Source organism: Crinia signifera, chromosome 1, assembly GCF_055691185.1.
Source record: "Crinia signifera chromosome 1, ASM5569118v1, whole genome shotgun sequence".
Taxonomy (NCBI): Eukaryota; Metazoa; Chordata; class Amphibia; order Anura; family Myobatrachidae; genus Crinia; species Crinia signifera.
The window spans coordinates 370047614-370065202 of record NC_139217.1 but is presented as its reverse complement, the minus strand read 5'-3'; positions in this window follow the sequence as shown (position 1 = coordinate 370065202).

Below are 17589 nucleotides of genomic sequence, written 5' to 3'. Positions count from 1 at the left end.
AGCCCACTCCACTATACACCTCTCCTCTGCAGTAAACATCCTCTACCACGCTGGAAGTTATGTATCAGGGCCCCTTCATTCAGCCCAATGCCCCCTTCTCCCACCCCATCTCCCACCATCTGTGCAGTAAAGGGGTAATTAGTGGAAATTACTGATCCAGGCCCTACATGCTGAGCGGTTGATATAATACCCCCTACCACCCGGGGGACATCAAAGCTTCCCCTACCCCTACCGCTGGAGGATCGGTAGGGGCCCCCGATACATTGCTATGCCCAGGGGTGTACACTGCTGTTGACACCCCTGTATGCATACATATGTATGTATATGTGTGTGTATATATATATATTTTTTTTTTTTATTTAATGGCTAGGTGCCATGGTGCCCGGAGCAAGGGCATGTTTCGCGCCCCACCCCCCCCCCCCCGATTTGTAGTAGGTGGGGCTCTTGCGTTGCGAAAAGGGGACACGGCCTACCATTACACCACACACCGTAATGCCCATTGCACATAAAGCCACATGCTGTAATGCCAATTACACATAAGGTCACACATAATGCCCATTACATACTATATAACAAACCGTAATGCCCATTACACATCTGACACATAAGTGCCACTTACCTACATGCTCATTGCTAGGAACTTCATGCTCGATGCTAGGGGCTTCATGCTCGATGCCAAGGAGCTTCATGCTCGTTGCCAAGGGGGAGTAAAATTGCTCGTTGCCAAGGGGGACTAGAATTGCTCATTGCCTAGGGGGACTAAAATTGCTTGTTGCCAAGGGGGCTAAAGTTGCTTGTTGCCAAGGGGGATTAATATTGCTTGTTACCTAGGGGGATTAATACTGCTCGTTGCCAAAGGGGGACTAATATTGTTGCCAAGGTGGACTTATAATGTTACCAAGGGGGACTTGTTGCCAAGGAGGACTGAAATTGCTAGCAGGGAGGGAAGGTGAGAGTAATAGTGCAGATCAGGGAGGGTGGGAGTGATAGTGCAGAGCAGGGACAGAGGGTGGGAGGGAGTACCAGTCGATTGGCTGCTGGACCACAAGCGCCTATTGGCTAGCAGTCCAGCGGGAGACGTGAATTTTAAATAGCACCACTTCTCCCGTACACAGTGGGGATCCAGGAGCTAGTAGGGGAGATGGAGTGGGTGGCGCTGCGGCAGACAAGAGTGCAGAGGAGCTGGCGAACTGGCTGTGCCGGCACGGCTCCGACGCCATGATAGCTTCCAGCGCCCGGAGCTGGTGCTCCCCCGGCACTGCCCTCGCTACGCCTCTGGCACTGTCTGGCAACTATAGAACCTGCTGTCCACTCACACAAAGATATATGTACTCTACTTCCCCTGTGTCAGACTGCTAAAAAGTGCAAGTCAGTAAATCGTTATATATGGGATTTGGACCAATCTGTAAAGGTGGTTCATACTAACAAGGTGAATGGTGAGGTCATTTCTAGAAATACTGATGTTCTGCATTCACCATGAGAACTGATGTTGAGGTGACCACAATTTCGCCCTAGATAGTGAGTCATCTATGTGTTCAAGTTGCAAACTTTATGACAACCGGCATGGTTGCCACCATTGTTTTTTTTGGGTGGGGGTTGTTTTTAGCAATCTGTTTTTAGAGAGACAAAGATATAAAGAACGAGAACAAAAGACAATAATAGCAGCAAAAGTTTCTAGATATATTACGGTCCATAGAGGGGAACAGTAAGATGAACAATATTTAGGGACATCGGGAAGTACAGATTGATTACAGAAACAGCTGCTTTGCCTGATATTATCTAAATGTAGCAATAAAATTTACAGATTGACAAGCATACAAAACAAAAATAAAGTAAACAGTTTGGGATAAAGCAAAAAAGGAGAGAAGGAACAGGGACAGGGGAAAGGGAAGGGTTACCACCATTTTTATGAATACATATTAGGGGAAACTGATGCAAAGTATGAAGTATAATCTGGGAAACCAAGTTGTGGCAAAGCCTGAAGACGACCATTTTGAAGAGGACATGAATTCATCCATGGCCATGTAGAGATCAATCCTCTGGAACCTGAGACATTGAAAAAAAAACGAGTAGCCAGAACTCTGGTGTGTCTGGGAGCGAGAGATTGGTAATTTTTCTGAGATCTCATGGACCTGTCGCCAAAAGCAGTCTAGTACCGGGACAACCACAAAATCTGAAGTGGAGTACCATGCTTCTGACCACATTTCCAGCACAGGTCAGAGAGGTCTGGAAACACCTGGTGGAGATGTACAGGACACCTACCTGTACAGGGCACCTACCTTGTGTCACAATTTGTTTTTCTTGTGGATTACACATATTTTACAGTTATAGAATGTCATGTGTGCAAAAGCATATGCTGAAACATGCATTCATAATATTATACATGAGCAAAGATGAGAAGTAACTATCAGCATCAGCTGTATATTTGCAATCAGCCAATCACAAGCCCTTGACGAGTGCTTATGCATCTGCCATCATGTACCCACAAACATGGCTTGATCACTCAAACCAACATGTCCATTTTGAATACTGGAGAAGGCCAGAGGGGGGGGGGGGGGGGGGCTGTCTTGTCCCTAAGCCACACCCCTGATGTGACCAAATGCAGCAATCTGCGGGTCCGCAGGGAGGAAGTAGATCTAAATTATGCAAATTTGCCTAATTTATCCCAATGTCCTTTATATGGACCCAGGAATACCATGATTAATCTCATTCCCACTTACCTTGCAATCTGGTGGGATGCAGAGTATTCAGCCATTCTTCCATGGGTGCAGGAGACTGCCCCCTCAAAAAATCAGGAGTCTCCCGCAACTTGTGGGAGAGTAGGTATGGCATTATGTCAACAGTCTATAATGTTAAAATGTCATTCATGTAGACATGATGAATGTGGTCACTATTGATATGCTGTAGATATGCTAATCATGTTGACATTATCATTTTGATATAACATACTACACTCATGCTACACAAACTGGAGAAGGTGACATGGGTCTCACTCTGCATTAGCCCCAAATTGTTAAGAAAAATGTAACCAAGAAGATTTATTGTCCAGGCGCCAATCCTCATGCAATCACATAAGAAGTAACCGGAAAGCATATTCCAAACAATCTGATGCTCTTTGCTAGTGAAGTATGGGGACAGACTACAGTTAAACAACATGTATTACTATAAAAAACACTTACCAGTAAGAAATATTTGAATGAAAACTTTCTATACACTTTTCCATATATTATTAACAGGTTGACATTTCTTATCCACGATTTTTCTACATGCATTCCTGTCTAAGGCAACAGTGCCATCCAGTGGTCTTAGAGTATACTTTTTTTATGTTTACTTCCCATGGAAAGCATTCTATCAATTTAAAAAAAAAAAAAAAATTTAAGGAAAAAGCAAACAAAACTTATTTATTTCAGGAAAAAAGTAAAATGTAAAAATTTGAATGGCTACTTTCACACGAGGCTTTGGAAGCCCGAAAAATAATTCCAGCAGAGCCGCAATGCAAAAATTAGTTTCCATTCTTATGTTATCTGCCTAGTCTTCTACTACTGTACAGAAAAATGAATGGATTCGTCAGCGCAGAGTACATACTTTACCGTAATTTGCTGGAAGGAGCTGATTGGATAAGGAAGAGTCTTGATGAATATGGGCTAACCATAGTAGTCTTCTTTGTATTGTATCCAAATAAAAAACTAAGGCCTGGTACACACCAGAACGATCCTGATTGTTAGTAGATCGTTAGCAGATTGTGTGATGGTCGCACGATCTGTTGGAGCACACGATCTGCTAACAATCTGCTAACAATCTGCTAACAATCTGATCCCAATCCGATCTGAGTCTGTATCCAGTTGAATGGATCTTTTACAGATCCTACCTGCAGCAGGTAGGATCTGTAAAATGACCAAACGACAGCGGGGACGCGCATCGGATTGGAATCGGATCGGAATTGGATCTAAACATGCAAAAACATGCCCAATCTACATACAATCTGCATCCAATCGGTCGGAATTGGATCCAGATTGATGGGATTGAGCCCTAATCGTTCTGGTGTGTACCCCCCCTAAAAACCTCCACCCAAAAAAAAAAGTGAAGGATCAGGGATACATATTCAGGAAGCTTTCCTTTTTTGACTGCAAATATTTCTCTTTTTAAAGTAATATGAAATCACCATTTTACATCGGGACTAGGCAATAGTTTGGGAGAAGTGTTTTGCACTACTCAGGTACTAATCACATCAAACAAGTTCCAATGCATTTCCAACATGCATGATTGTTAGCAAAAGATTTTCAGAAATAACACATTGCTATCTTAATTAATGACATAATTGTATTATTCTTTCCCCTCAATAAAATGTTCTTGTTCCTATTGATGCAATGCTTCACTTGTTATCTATATACATGTCTAGTGTCCGTTTGTGTGTCTCTGAAATACTGCCATCTTTTGGCAGCGAGTGAAAGTACATCTCCTTCATGTATACACAGTGCTCGAAGTGGAATTTTAGAAGTGGGGGTATGGAAATTCAAACACTCCCCCCCCCCCACCCCAAGGGCCATCACTCCTTTACCCCCCCTCCCCCGGACCCTCGCTTTCCTATCCCTCCTAGGACCCTTACTTCCCTATCCCTCCCAGGACCCTTACTTCCCTATCCCTCCCAGGACCCTTACTTCCCTATCACTCCAAAGGCCACATAGCATATCACCTGACAACAACTTCCCCAGCCATACAGCAGCAGATCACCTGCTGTGAATGCAGTTCCTCGGCAGCTGCTTCTATCTTACAGACTGGGGGCCAGACAGCGCTGCACTTGCCACCAGCAACAGTCCTCCCGCAGGCCAGAACCCTAGACTAGCTCCCACCTCAGCCTTCATGCCACAAACCCCCTGGGTCTGGCAAATGCTGTTGCCTCACTCACCCTCCAGGTCCAGTGACCACTGCAGCTTCGTTGCCCCGCAGGTCTGGCACCTGGTCCAGCCTCTGGGGGAGATTCTCTAAGAATCTCCGCCCCCCTTCGCCATTATAATTATGCGATAATTATGTGATAATTATAGCAAAGGACAGCTCTTGCGTTAAGAGCTGTCCTTTGCGGTGAGAGGCGCCGTGTACCAGCAGGTCTCGGCGGCTCCCCCCTCCTTCCCACACCCGGCGCTGCTGCGCCGGGCTCTCCTCCTCCCTGCACCCCTCAGAGGATCAGTGCAGGGAGGAGGTCACAGGTCCAGGCAGCACAGCTCTGTGCTGCCCAGACACAGGTGAGGGGGCGATGCGGGGCGGCGGGGGTCCGTGCTGGGCGGCGGGGGTCCGTGTGGGGCGGCGGGGGGTCATTGCGGGGCGGCGGTGGGATATGGTAGAAGCCCATTGGCTTCTATGGGGCATCGCCAGATTTTTTTGGCGATGCCCCCTGCTGCGGTAACCCGGCGGGGGGATGCTTACAGCATCCCAAAATGCGGTAAAAACCCAGATAACGGGGTTTTTACCGCATTTTTAGCTTAGAGAATCTCCCCCTCTATCTCCTGAGTCCGGCGGCCACTGACTGCAGCTTCCACTGCAGCTTTTCATTTGCTGGCGGCTGTGAGACGTGATTGGCTAATGCCAGTATTCAAAAAAATCCGCCCTTCTTTTGATTGGCAGCCAGTCTGTGAAAGCCAGGATAGGCTGTCAGTCACTGCCGACTTCTTCAAACTACAGGGGGGACCAAATACGGCCATCGTGACTCCCGTTGCAGCGTGTTGCTGCCACCAATGGAGAGGTGTACCTAGAGCAGCGGTTCTCAAACTGTGAATCCTGACAACCTCAGCATGGGGTCACGACTCCATGTTGCTGGCCGTCACACTAATGTGTTTGTTGAGGGGGGACAAGGGATAACTCAATAAGTAAACACCCACTGCTTCTTTCTTCTATCCCCCTTTTCCATCCCCTCCTTACCCACTGCCTCCCTGTCACAATAGTCACTTCACTGACCACACATGTGGCGGCTATTCTGTGGTAACTTTCTGGGGTCCTGTAATAATATTTATTGTCTGACGGGGTCCCAGAGCAAATAGTTTGAGAACCCCTGACCTAGAGGGACACCTCTCCTAATATTACTGCTACTGTTTCAGCGCTAGGATAAAATATGGAATCCCAGTGCTGGTACAGTCTAGAAACTGACAAAAATGAAGTGGCGGTATGTCATACCACCGTATACCGCCCCACCGCACTGTGTATACAAACATATAGAATTCTTATAATCTATTTACAGAGCATCTATACATATACAAAAGAACGTGTCCATACTTGCCTGCCCTCCTGAAAGTTGCGAGAGGCTCTTAATTTTTTATTAGTCTCCCGCAGACTGGAAGAGTAGGTTACTCTCCTGCATCCTATCGGATTCCTAGTGAAGCGACAGGATGGGGTGACTCTTTTGTATAGCTCGATTGGCAAATATGCACTAGCCTAACCAAATACATCATACAGACAGTTTTAACCACTTGAGTAGTATGTCCCGGAAGTTTTCTGGGTATATCACTAAGAAGAAGGTGTGCTCCAGTGGTGCCCTGCAGCTGGACACCACTGGCACATCACCTGGCAGGGCACTCCCCCCCCCCCCAGTGGCCGCTCTCCACTACCCACCCCTCCCACCGCTGCCCCTCAACTCTCCGGCGGCCGGCCAGAGGTTCCGTGTCCCAGCCGCTATTAGTTGTAGTAGGAAGCAGGGGGCTGGCAGCAGGCTCGGGGATGTTTGGCGTGGCTCAGGGGGATTTGGGAGTTCGGGCGCCCGAGTCTTCCCGAGCTGCCCCGATCATCCCCGAGCCTGCCACATGTATTGAAGGAAGGCCGGGACGGAGGAAGTGCACGGAAGCTCTGGCTTGCGCTCCCGGAGCAGAGATTAGGGGGAGGGGGAGCTACAGAGAGGGGGAGCGACGAGGAGGGTCGCCCACAGCTCTATGGTGAGTTTTGCTGGGGCAGGACAAACCTGCTCTTGTAGGTTTGTCCTGCCCCAGCAAAACTCACCACTCAAGGGGTTAAAGAATGCTGGGGATTATTGGTGCTGGTGTGGATCGTTTTATCGACCACACTTAGGTCGACAGGTGGCAGGGTCAACAGGGTTCTAGGTCGACATGGGTTTGGGTCGACACATGCGTTGGGTCGACATGGGTTAGGTCAACATGGGTTTTTTCACAGTTTTTTTTACCTGAATGTCGACACAGTTGACATGGACACAGTTGGAAGTGAACCGCAGCCGCTCGCAATGCTTCAGAGACACTATTTTATTCTCACGCCACGCCCTAGTGGATATTAGGGCATGAAATACCGCCTGTCGGCACATGTCTCAGAAAACAGTGAAAAAACCTATGTCGACCTAACGACCTGTCAACCTAACCCATGTCGACCTAACACATGTGTTGAACTAAACCCATGTTGACCTATACACCTGTCGACCTTCACCCATGTCGACCTAGAACCCTATTGACCTTGCCTTCTGTCGACCCAACAGTGTTGACCTAATGACTGTCGACCTAAGTGCTGTCGACAAAACAACCACATCCCATTGGTGCTCTGCCTAATTATGTGTGACAAGCATTTCACATGTCCTAAATATCTAAGTAAAAAACACATTCTAATCACAAACACTAGTCCTGTGACATGTTTATCGGTCTGCAACACATCACATGTCCCCTGCATTATAACACCATCTATAAAATAAATGTATCTCAGCAGGAAGAGCTTGTCCACTGACATATGCTTTAGAGATGGGCATCGGGGCAAAAGATTTTGATTTTGGATTTGTATTCTTTGCTGGGATTTGGATTCAGATTTGTCGAGCAGCAGAGAAAGGATTTGGATTTATTTTTTTTAATGGTCAAAAAACGCCCAAATCACATAATGTTTGCATTTTTTGTCCCTAGAGCAGTGGTTCCCAAACTTTTTTGAATCACGGCGCCCTAGAGCATCAAAATATTTTCAAGGCACCCCTAGGCCAAATGCTTCTTATTGAGAAATTTTGAAAAAAAAAATATTAAATTAAGTGCATTGTGTTTATATGTCACAGTTATCTGGTGAGGGACAGGATTTGCTTCTGTTTGTCCAAATATATTATGATTGGCAGCCACAAGCACTGGTTATGCCTGGTACATTGTCCATAAATAATATGAATTGATCTTGGTCCACCAACCCAAGGCACCCCTGCAAGTGTCCTGAGGCACCCCAGGGTGCCTAGGCACACAGTTTGGGAACCACTGCCCTAGAGTAATATTAACCTCAATAACATTGATCTCGAGCCCTTTCCAGACAATTTTGATCACTTTACAGCTCACAATGTTGTTTTCATTCAATTTAGGCCAAGGTGTGCAGGGCCCGGAACACTGATATCTCAGCCCCCCCAACACCGCATGTAGATTTTTATTTCATTGCATATTGAATGTATTTTTTTTTATTATTAGACATAAACAGATAATTAATATTTACAATGCCATATAATAGGGAAGGGCAGAATGGAGGGTACAGCATTGTGTGTCGTGTGGTTTGGTGCGTTGCATGATGTCACTAAACTCATTAGAATGGGTAGCCAGACAGGTGATTAGTCAGCTATGCTTACAGCCCCCGAGTCCCTCAAAGCCTTGGGGCCCCTCAACTGGTCGGGGCCCGGTATGAGTGTCCCCTTTGACCCCCCTGTCGCCTGCCCTGAAGGTGTGCAGCAAACTGTCTGATTATTAACACACAGAACTTCTGACAGTATCAGTATGGTGTATTGGGGTGCAGTACACACAAACAATAAAGAAGAGCAAAATTATAAAAAAAAATTATACGCAGCTTGTATAACACTGCATGGAGGCAGAACAATCACACACAGAACTTCTGACAGTATAGTATGGGTACAGTACACACAAACAATAAAGATACATTTTTACTGTTATTTTTTTGTAATGAGCAGCTTGTATAACGCTCCGTGGAGGCAGAACAATAACACAACTTATTGTGTATACTATTGGGGTTGCAGTAAACACACACACATAAAAAGCAATATACAGTATATATATATATATATATATATATATATATATATTAGACGGGGCTTGTATAACACTGCATGGAGGCAAAACAATCACACACAGAACTTCTGTCAGTAGTATATAGTGTATTGAATTGCAGTGCAGTACACCATACACTGACACAGCCTGCCTAACACACAACCAGTACAATAACCCAGAACAAACCCATGCACAAACCCCTCTGCACAGCACAAACCCCTCTGCACTGCACAACACCCCTCTGCACTGCACTGCACAGCACCCCTCTGCACTGCACTGCACAACACCCCTCTGCACTGCACTGCACAACACCCCTCTGCACAACACACCCAGGCCCCTGCACTGCAGAGCTGTGAGCAGCTTGTGGAAGCGTGTGAGAAATGGTGCCGAATTCTCGGGACGCTGAGCCTTTAAAGACTCGGCACCTCCCAAGAATCTGATGCGAGATTACCGCGTTTGGCCGCACTCGGGTTTCCGAACAAAGCCGGAAACTTCTGAGCGTGGCTCGCAGATGGGCTGGGGGGGCCTTTGTCCACAGCGGTTCGGATTCCGAGGAATCCAAACCGCTCATCTCTAGTATGCTTCCAGCAATGTGATTTCCCAGTTCAAAAAACAAATTACAATACGAATAAAAGAAAGAATAAATCAAAAATCTCCTGAGGTTAAAAGTGTACTTGCCTACTTTCGAAGCTGACTCCTATAAGCACAGACATGCACTTCTACGTCGGGGAGGTGTGTCATAAAATGCCACATCCAAATGTGCATCAGCCCCAAAGCAGTTTAGCCCAATACACACTATAGGATCTTGTGAAAAATAACCCCCACAAAGGACAATATCGGCAAGTGTGTACACACTATATCGTTAATGATGCACTCTGTGTTCCGTTAATAATGATTGATGTTTTCTGAACATGCAGGTCAAATTGGGTATATAGCCAAACAACAAGCCTGTTTAGCGGGTCCTGGTGACGTCACAGAACAATAATCGTTAATTTATCAATAATTGTTCATTTAGCCTCTAAACTTTCAAGCGTTCCCTGAAAACTCACCTCTTCATGCAAGCTTATCATAGTTAAGTTCTACACGCATAACCCTATGAGGCACTTATGTATTATATAGGTTTTCTTCTGGACTTGCAACTTGGTGAGACTGCTATGCTATTACTGGTGCCTGTCCTTGTGTTTCCCTCCTATATCCCTATAGATTGTAAACTTATAGCAGGGCTCTCCTACCTCCAAGTCTGTCTGTTGTTACCCAGTTTGTTTTATCACTGTTTACTATTGTAAAGCGCAACGGAACCTGCTGCGCTATATAAGAAACTGTAAATAAATAAATAAATAAAAATGTATATCAGCCGCGGGCCCCATTGTTTATTGTGCATGGTACTTTAGTCTAATGGTCAAAACCATGTGCATTGCAGGTAGGGCAGATGTAACATGTGCAGAGAGAATTAGATTTGGGTGGGGTTTGTACTTATTTATTTACAGTTCATAGAAACATAGAAACATAGAAACATAGAATTTGACGGCAGATAAGAACCATTTGGCCCATCTAGTCTGCCCCTTTTTTTACCCTTCAGGTAAACTCAACCCTTTTTAATCCTTATTTCTTTGTAAGGATATTCATATGCCTATCCCAAGCATGTTTAAATTGTTCTACTGTCTTAGCCTCTACCACCTCTGATGGGAGGCTATTCCACTTATCCACTACCCTTTCTGTGAAGTAATTCTTTCTAACATTTCCCCTGAACCTACCTCCCTCCAGTTTCAGTGCATGTCCTCGTGTTTTATTACTTCTTTTCCTTTGAAGAAAATTTCCCTCCTGTACTATGTTAAAACCCTTGATATATTTGAAGATTTCGATCATGTCCCCCCTTTCCCTTCTCTGCTCCAAACTATACATGTTTAGATCTTTTAGTCTATCCAGGTAAGTTTTGTGATGTAGGCCATGCACCATTTTAGTTGCCCTTCTTTGTACACTGTATTTATATCCTTCTGAAGATATGGTCTACAGAACTGGACACAGTATTCCAGATGAGGTCGTACCAATGACCTATAAAGTGGCATTATTATGTATTTTTTTCTGCTACTGATTCCTCTCCCTATGCATCCAAGCATCTGACTAGCCTTCCTCATTGCTTTGTTACATTGCCTCCCTGCCATTAAGTCACTTGAAATAGTGACTCCTAGATCCCTTTCCTCCTCAGTAGTTTCCATTATAGTACCCTTGATACTATATTGAGCCTTTGGGTTTTTGAGTCCCAAGTGCATAATTTTGCATTTTTTTGCATTAAACTGTAGTTGCCATTCTCTTGACCAATTCTCAAGTTTACTTAGATCATCAGTCATTTGATTTACCCCTCCTGGTGTGTCTACTCTGTTGCATATCTTTGTGTCATCTGCAAAAAGGCATACTTTCCCTTCAATACCATCTTCAATGTCACTAACAAAGATATTAAAGAGCACTGGTCAAAGTACAGATCCCTGGGGTACTCCACTGGTTACATGTCCCTCCATAGAATGCACTCCATTTACTACAACTGTCTGTTTCCTATCCTGCAACCAGGTTCTTATCCATTTAATTGTTTTATAATCCAATCCCACACTTTCAAGTTTATTTAGCAGCCTGCGATGTGGGACATTGTCAAATGCCTTACTAAAGTCTAGATATGCCACATCTACAGCGCCCAATTCATCTAGTATTTTGGTCACGGAGTCAAAAAAGTCAATGAGACTTGTTTGGCATTATCTCCCTGCAGTAAAACCATGCTGTTTTGGATCCTGTAAGTTGTTTAATTTCAGATATTCCACTATTCTTTCTTTTAATAGTGTTTCCATTAATTTCTCTACTACTGATGTAAGGCTCACTGGTCTGTAGTTACTTGCTTCTTCTTTGCTTCCGCTTTTGTGCAGTGGAACTACATTTGCTTTTCTCCAGTCCTCTGGAACTGCACCTGTATCTAGTGACTGGTTGAATAAATCTGTTAATGGCGCTACCAACACATCTTTTAGTTCTTTTAGTATCCTTGGATGCACTCCGTCTGGCCCCATTGATTTATCCACTTTCAGTCTTGAAAGTTCTGTTAGGACTTTCTCCCTAGTAAATGTACTTCCATCTACCTTATTTTTATGAATGTCCTTGCAACATAACTGTGGTCCCTTCCCTTCTCCTTCTATAGTGAATACGGAGCAAAAGTAATTATTTAGATGATCTGCAATTGCCTTATCTCCCTCCACCAAATTCTCAGTGTCTGTCAGCAGTCTTATTATTCCTCCATTTGACTTTCTCCTTTCACTTATATACTTAAAAAAAGTTTTGTTTCCTTTGTCTACCGACTGAGCCATTTTCTCCTCAGCTTGTGCCTTGGCACGCCTGATCACTTTCTTAGCCTCTTTGCGTCTGGCAAGATACACTTCTTTGTCATTATTATTTTGAGTCTGCTTGTATGTCCTAAAGGCCATCTTTTTTGCTTTTACACTAGTTGATACCTCTTTAGTAAACCACACTGGCTTCCTTTTCCTGGTACTTTTCTTAACCCTTTTGATACAAAGGTCCGTTGCCTTTAGTATTGCACTTTTAAATTTTTTCCACCTCTCCTGCACTCCTTTCAAGTTCCTCCAATCCACTAATGAGTCGATTAAACATCTCCCCAGCCTTCCTAAAATCCAACACCTTAGTTTTTGTGTGACTGGAGTTGGACCCTGCCTTGATACTAAACCATACTGCTTGATGATCACTGGATCCCAGGTTCTCACCCACATATATGTCTGATATCCTGTCACCATTTGTGAGTATTAAATCTAATATTGAGTCTTTGCGAGTAGGCTCCCTCACCAATTGCTTGAGAGAGGCTCCCTGTAGGTAATTTAGAAATTTGCCACTTGTAGATGATCTTGCAAAAGACTCCTCCCAATTCACATCAGGTAGATTAAAGTCTCCCATGATTATGACTTCGCCCTTTAAAGCCATTTTAGTGACATCAAGCAATAGGCTCCTGTCCAAATCCTGCCCCTGGCCTGGTGGCCTATAGATGACCCCAGTATGAATAATTTCCTTCTCCCCCATTTCTATGGTCACCCAAAGGGCCTCATTTTTTTCTTCAATGTTTTGTATTAAAGTAGCATTTATGCTTTTCTTTACATACATTGCTACCCCTCCTCCGATTCTTCCCATTCTGTCCTTCCTAAATAAATTGTATCCTGGTATATAGTATATGGTATAGTATATGGTATCCTTATATAGTGCAGCATATTCTGATGTGCTTTACAATTGGAAAAAACAGTGATAAAACAAACTGGGTAGAAACAAACCGACATAGGTAGGAGGGCCCTGCTCACAAGCTTACAATCTATAGGGATAATAGGATGGATACATAAGGATATAATTCCATAGCACAGCAGTTCCACCAGATTGCAACACAGTCCTGATGGGATGCAATTAGCTACTGGAGGTTATGTGAGGATTCTGGAATATGATAAGTTTGCCTGAAGAGTTGAGTTTTTAGGGAATGCTTGGAAGTTAGGAGGCTTGAGGAGAGTCTTAATTTACATGTACAAGGGCATTCCATAGGGTGGGTGCTGCCTGATAAAAATTCTGCAAGTGTAAGTGGGAGCAAGTAATGAGTGTGGATGAGAGTCACAGAACTTGTGCAAAGTGGAGAGGTCAGGTGGGGATACATTTTGAGATAAACGAAGATATATAAGTTGGTGTAGTCAGAGTAATGGCTTTGTATGTAAGTAGAAGTATTTTATATTGAATGTGGTAATATATAGGAAACAAATGGAGGGACTGACAGAGCAGATCAGCAGATGTTGAACGTCTAGCCAGGAAGATCAGCCTTGCAGCTGCATTCAAAATGGATTGTAGTGATGAGAGACTGTTCTTGGGAAGACCAGTTAGGAGACTATTGCAATAATCAGTGTGTGAGATAATGAGTGCATGGATTCCAATTTTTACAGTGTCTTGTGTAATTTTGGATATGTTTTTAAGATGCATGTAACATGATTTAGAGACAGATTGAATGTGAGGAATAAAGGACAGTTCAGAGTCGAGGATGACCCCTAGGCAGCAAGCTTGTGGTGTAGGATTGATTGTTGTGTTCTCAACAGTGATAGAGATTTCAGGTTGGTAACTACTCTTGGCTGCTGGGAATATAATGAATTCTTTTTTGGAAATGTTGAGTTTGAGGTGGCGAGATGACATCTAAGATGAAATGGCAGAAAGACATTCAAAGACACGGAGCACGGGTGACAATTCAGGGGAGGATAGATAGATCTGAGTATTATCAGCGTACAGATGATACTGAGGGGTAGATTTATTAAGCTCGGTGATGTGATAAAGTGTCTGATTTTTATCACTGGCAAATCAGCTCCTACCTGTCATTTTTCAAACCAAGCCTGTAACTTCACAGTTAGGAGCTGATAAAAACCAGACACTTTATCACTTCACTGAGCTTAATAAGTGTGCCCCTGAAATCTGAAAGAGTTGATTAGAGAGGAGGTATAGATTGAGAAAAGCAGAGGACCTAAAGGTGCATACACACTCGTAGAAACTGTGCATGAAAGATATTGGTGACAGATTTCCCTTGAACTTCCCAGAGTTGTTTACAAAACAGCTGGTACATGTTCACGAAAGATTTTTTCGACAGATGACAGATTTTATTGAAAGATGAAAGATTTTTATGAAAGATAAACAAGCAGGCTAATTTAAATACTGGGCCGGCTTACAGGGGGGTGGGCACAGCTTCTAGAGGGGATAAATAGTGTCGGCCATTTTAACTCTTTCCATTTATGCTCTGTGGCCAGTTTGGTTTGGATAATACCTCCCAAACACTGTTGCACAGCTAATTTCTGGATTTTGCGATGGATCATTATCATTACCAACTGATGACAGCATATGCTGGAGTTGCACTGATACATGATCAGGACAGGTCAGAGAAGCGGAGAAGGATTCGGTCTTGCTGGACAAAGGAGTGGCTCTTGCGGAGGGATTATCTGTCTCACATGGTGCTGCTTTCTGAGCTGCGTGAAAAAAACCCACATGACTACAGGAATTTTCTTCGCATGGACGACGCCACCTTCAGTGAGTTGTTGGGTCTAGTGAGGTCTCGCATCCAGAGGCAGGATACTAGGCTGCGGAGGGCCATACCTGCTGAGGAGAGGCTGATTGTAACCCTGCGATTCCTAGCCACTGGCCGATCATTGCAGGACTTGAAGTTCGGGTCTGTTATCTCACCACAGGCTTTGGGCCTTATTATACCCGAGACCTGCAAAGCAATTTATTCTGTACTCAGGCAGCAGTACTTCAAGGTAAGAACCTTTTTGAAGTTTCACATTGCTATATGCTGCTGCTCTCCACTGTATGCCCACTAATTTAAAATTGCTATCTCCCTAATGGTGTGTTGCTTTAGACCCTATTTATGGCCCCAAGTGTCATTTGATTAAAAGCACGTATTAAGCCCAAATTGTGTGCCGTGGCACCCTAGGTGCTGTGAGAACTTGCAGGGGGTGCCCTGGTTTGATGGTGCAGGACTGTTTGAATTTTTTGATGGTTATTTTTATAGGCAAACATTGCTCTGATTGCTGCCAATATAACACATGTACAGTAGTTGTAAATACTTTACCTCATTACATAGCTGAACCTAATGATGACATATAAATCTAATGTGATTAATTTTATATCTGTTTTCTGATTTTATCATACTTGAGGCCGACGGATGCCATAATCATTTTCTGCTACTCTAGGGCAGGGATCTTTTTCACCTTGTACCCCCAAATAAATTTAGATACGACAATGTTACCCCTTTATTTGAATTGAAGGAAATCATATAATTGTAATACATACTTTATCCACAGAAACTGATGATATATCTTGTTAGTACCGTACATAGCCTGGCAGCAAATGATGATTACTGTGTATGGCTGTGTGTGATACAAAATTTGGGTACTCGCTGCGCTCGCCACGCTTCGGGCTCGGTGGCTCGCTGCGCTCGCCACACTATTCTATTCTCACTCCACGCCCTAGTGGATAGTAGGGCATGAAAAGGTCGGAGGACGCGTACCGCCGCCCCTCGCGGCCTCGCTGCGCTCGCCACGCTTCGGGTTGGCGTCAATAGCGGGGTGGCGTTAACGGTGGTGGGGGGCCATGAAACATTTTTTTTAAAAACATATTGGCCAATTTCACATTGTAATTTTATTTTAACATTGCTGTCTATGGGAAATCGGGTCCATCGCGTCTTTTAACATTACTGTCTATGGGAAATCGTGTCGGAAATCGGGTCCATCGTGTCTTTTAACATTACTGTCTATGGGAAATCGTGGGCATCGCGTCGCGGCTCCTTATAACGGCCACGACCGACGCGATGCCCACGATTTCGGGCGCGATGAAAAAAATCGGCAGCCCGGATAACTCACAAGTACCAAAATTTGTAGCACACACAGCCATACATGGCAAACATCTATATCAATGGCTGCCAGGCTGTATGTGGTATAGCCATTGATTATGTGACGTCCAGGCAACTATTATGTCAGTATTACAAGATGATATATTAACGGCCTGTTAGAGATGGGTATACCTTGAGTGGAGCCTATATGCAGTGAAATTAAATTCCTGGGGTTAATGGACGGTCGCACTGCCAAGAAACAGCCGGGCATCCATATAGCTTTATATACATAGCCGATTGTGTCTCGACAGCGCAATCGTCTGAAGGAATTTAATTTTTAAACCAATTAGGGTCATTTACTCCTGTTCCATGACCACTGCTCTAGGGTGTCTATTACACATTTTATAGGGAACCATAGTATGCATCATTTGTATTCTATTTTTCATTCTAGTTACCCTCATCTTCGGAGGAGTGGCTTGCTATTGCAGCTGATTTTGAGACACGGTGGAATTTCCCAAACTGTGGTGGCGCGATCGATGGGAAGCATGTCAGGATCATTCCACCTGCAAATTCTGGATCCATGTACTTCAATTATAAGGGTTATTTCAGCATAGTGATGATGGCCATAGTGGATTCAAACTATGATTTCATATATGTGGATGTGGGGAAAAATGGCCGTGCGTCAGATGGTGGATCTTTGAAGGAAACCCGCTTTTATGAGAGACTCATCTCCCAAAGCCTCAATCTCCCTTCTGCCTCAAATTGCAAACATGGCCTTAACTATGTGTTTGTGGCAGATGAGGCCTTTGCATTACATGAGCATATCCTTAAACCCTTTCCTCAAAGGGGTTTGACCAGAGAGAGGAGAATTTTTAATTATCGCCTTTCAAGAGCACGGCGCACAGTGGAGAATGCGTTTGGCATTTTAAGTAACCGCTTCCGCATTTTTCACACTGCAATAAACTTGAGAGTGGACAAAATAGACATAGTTGTCTTGGCATGTTGTGCACTTCATAATTTTTTGAGACGCCGAACGCGTCAAGCACACCACACACCTATTGCAGCACTACCTGATGTCTCAGACAACATAGATGCAGAAAGCTTTGCATCTGTCCACCGAGCATGGGTTCCTGAAGTTGCCCCTGTTGATGCCAAAAAAGTCAGGGAGGACTACATGCAATATTTTGTTGGAGAGGGGGCGGTGGCATG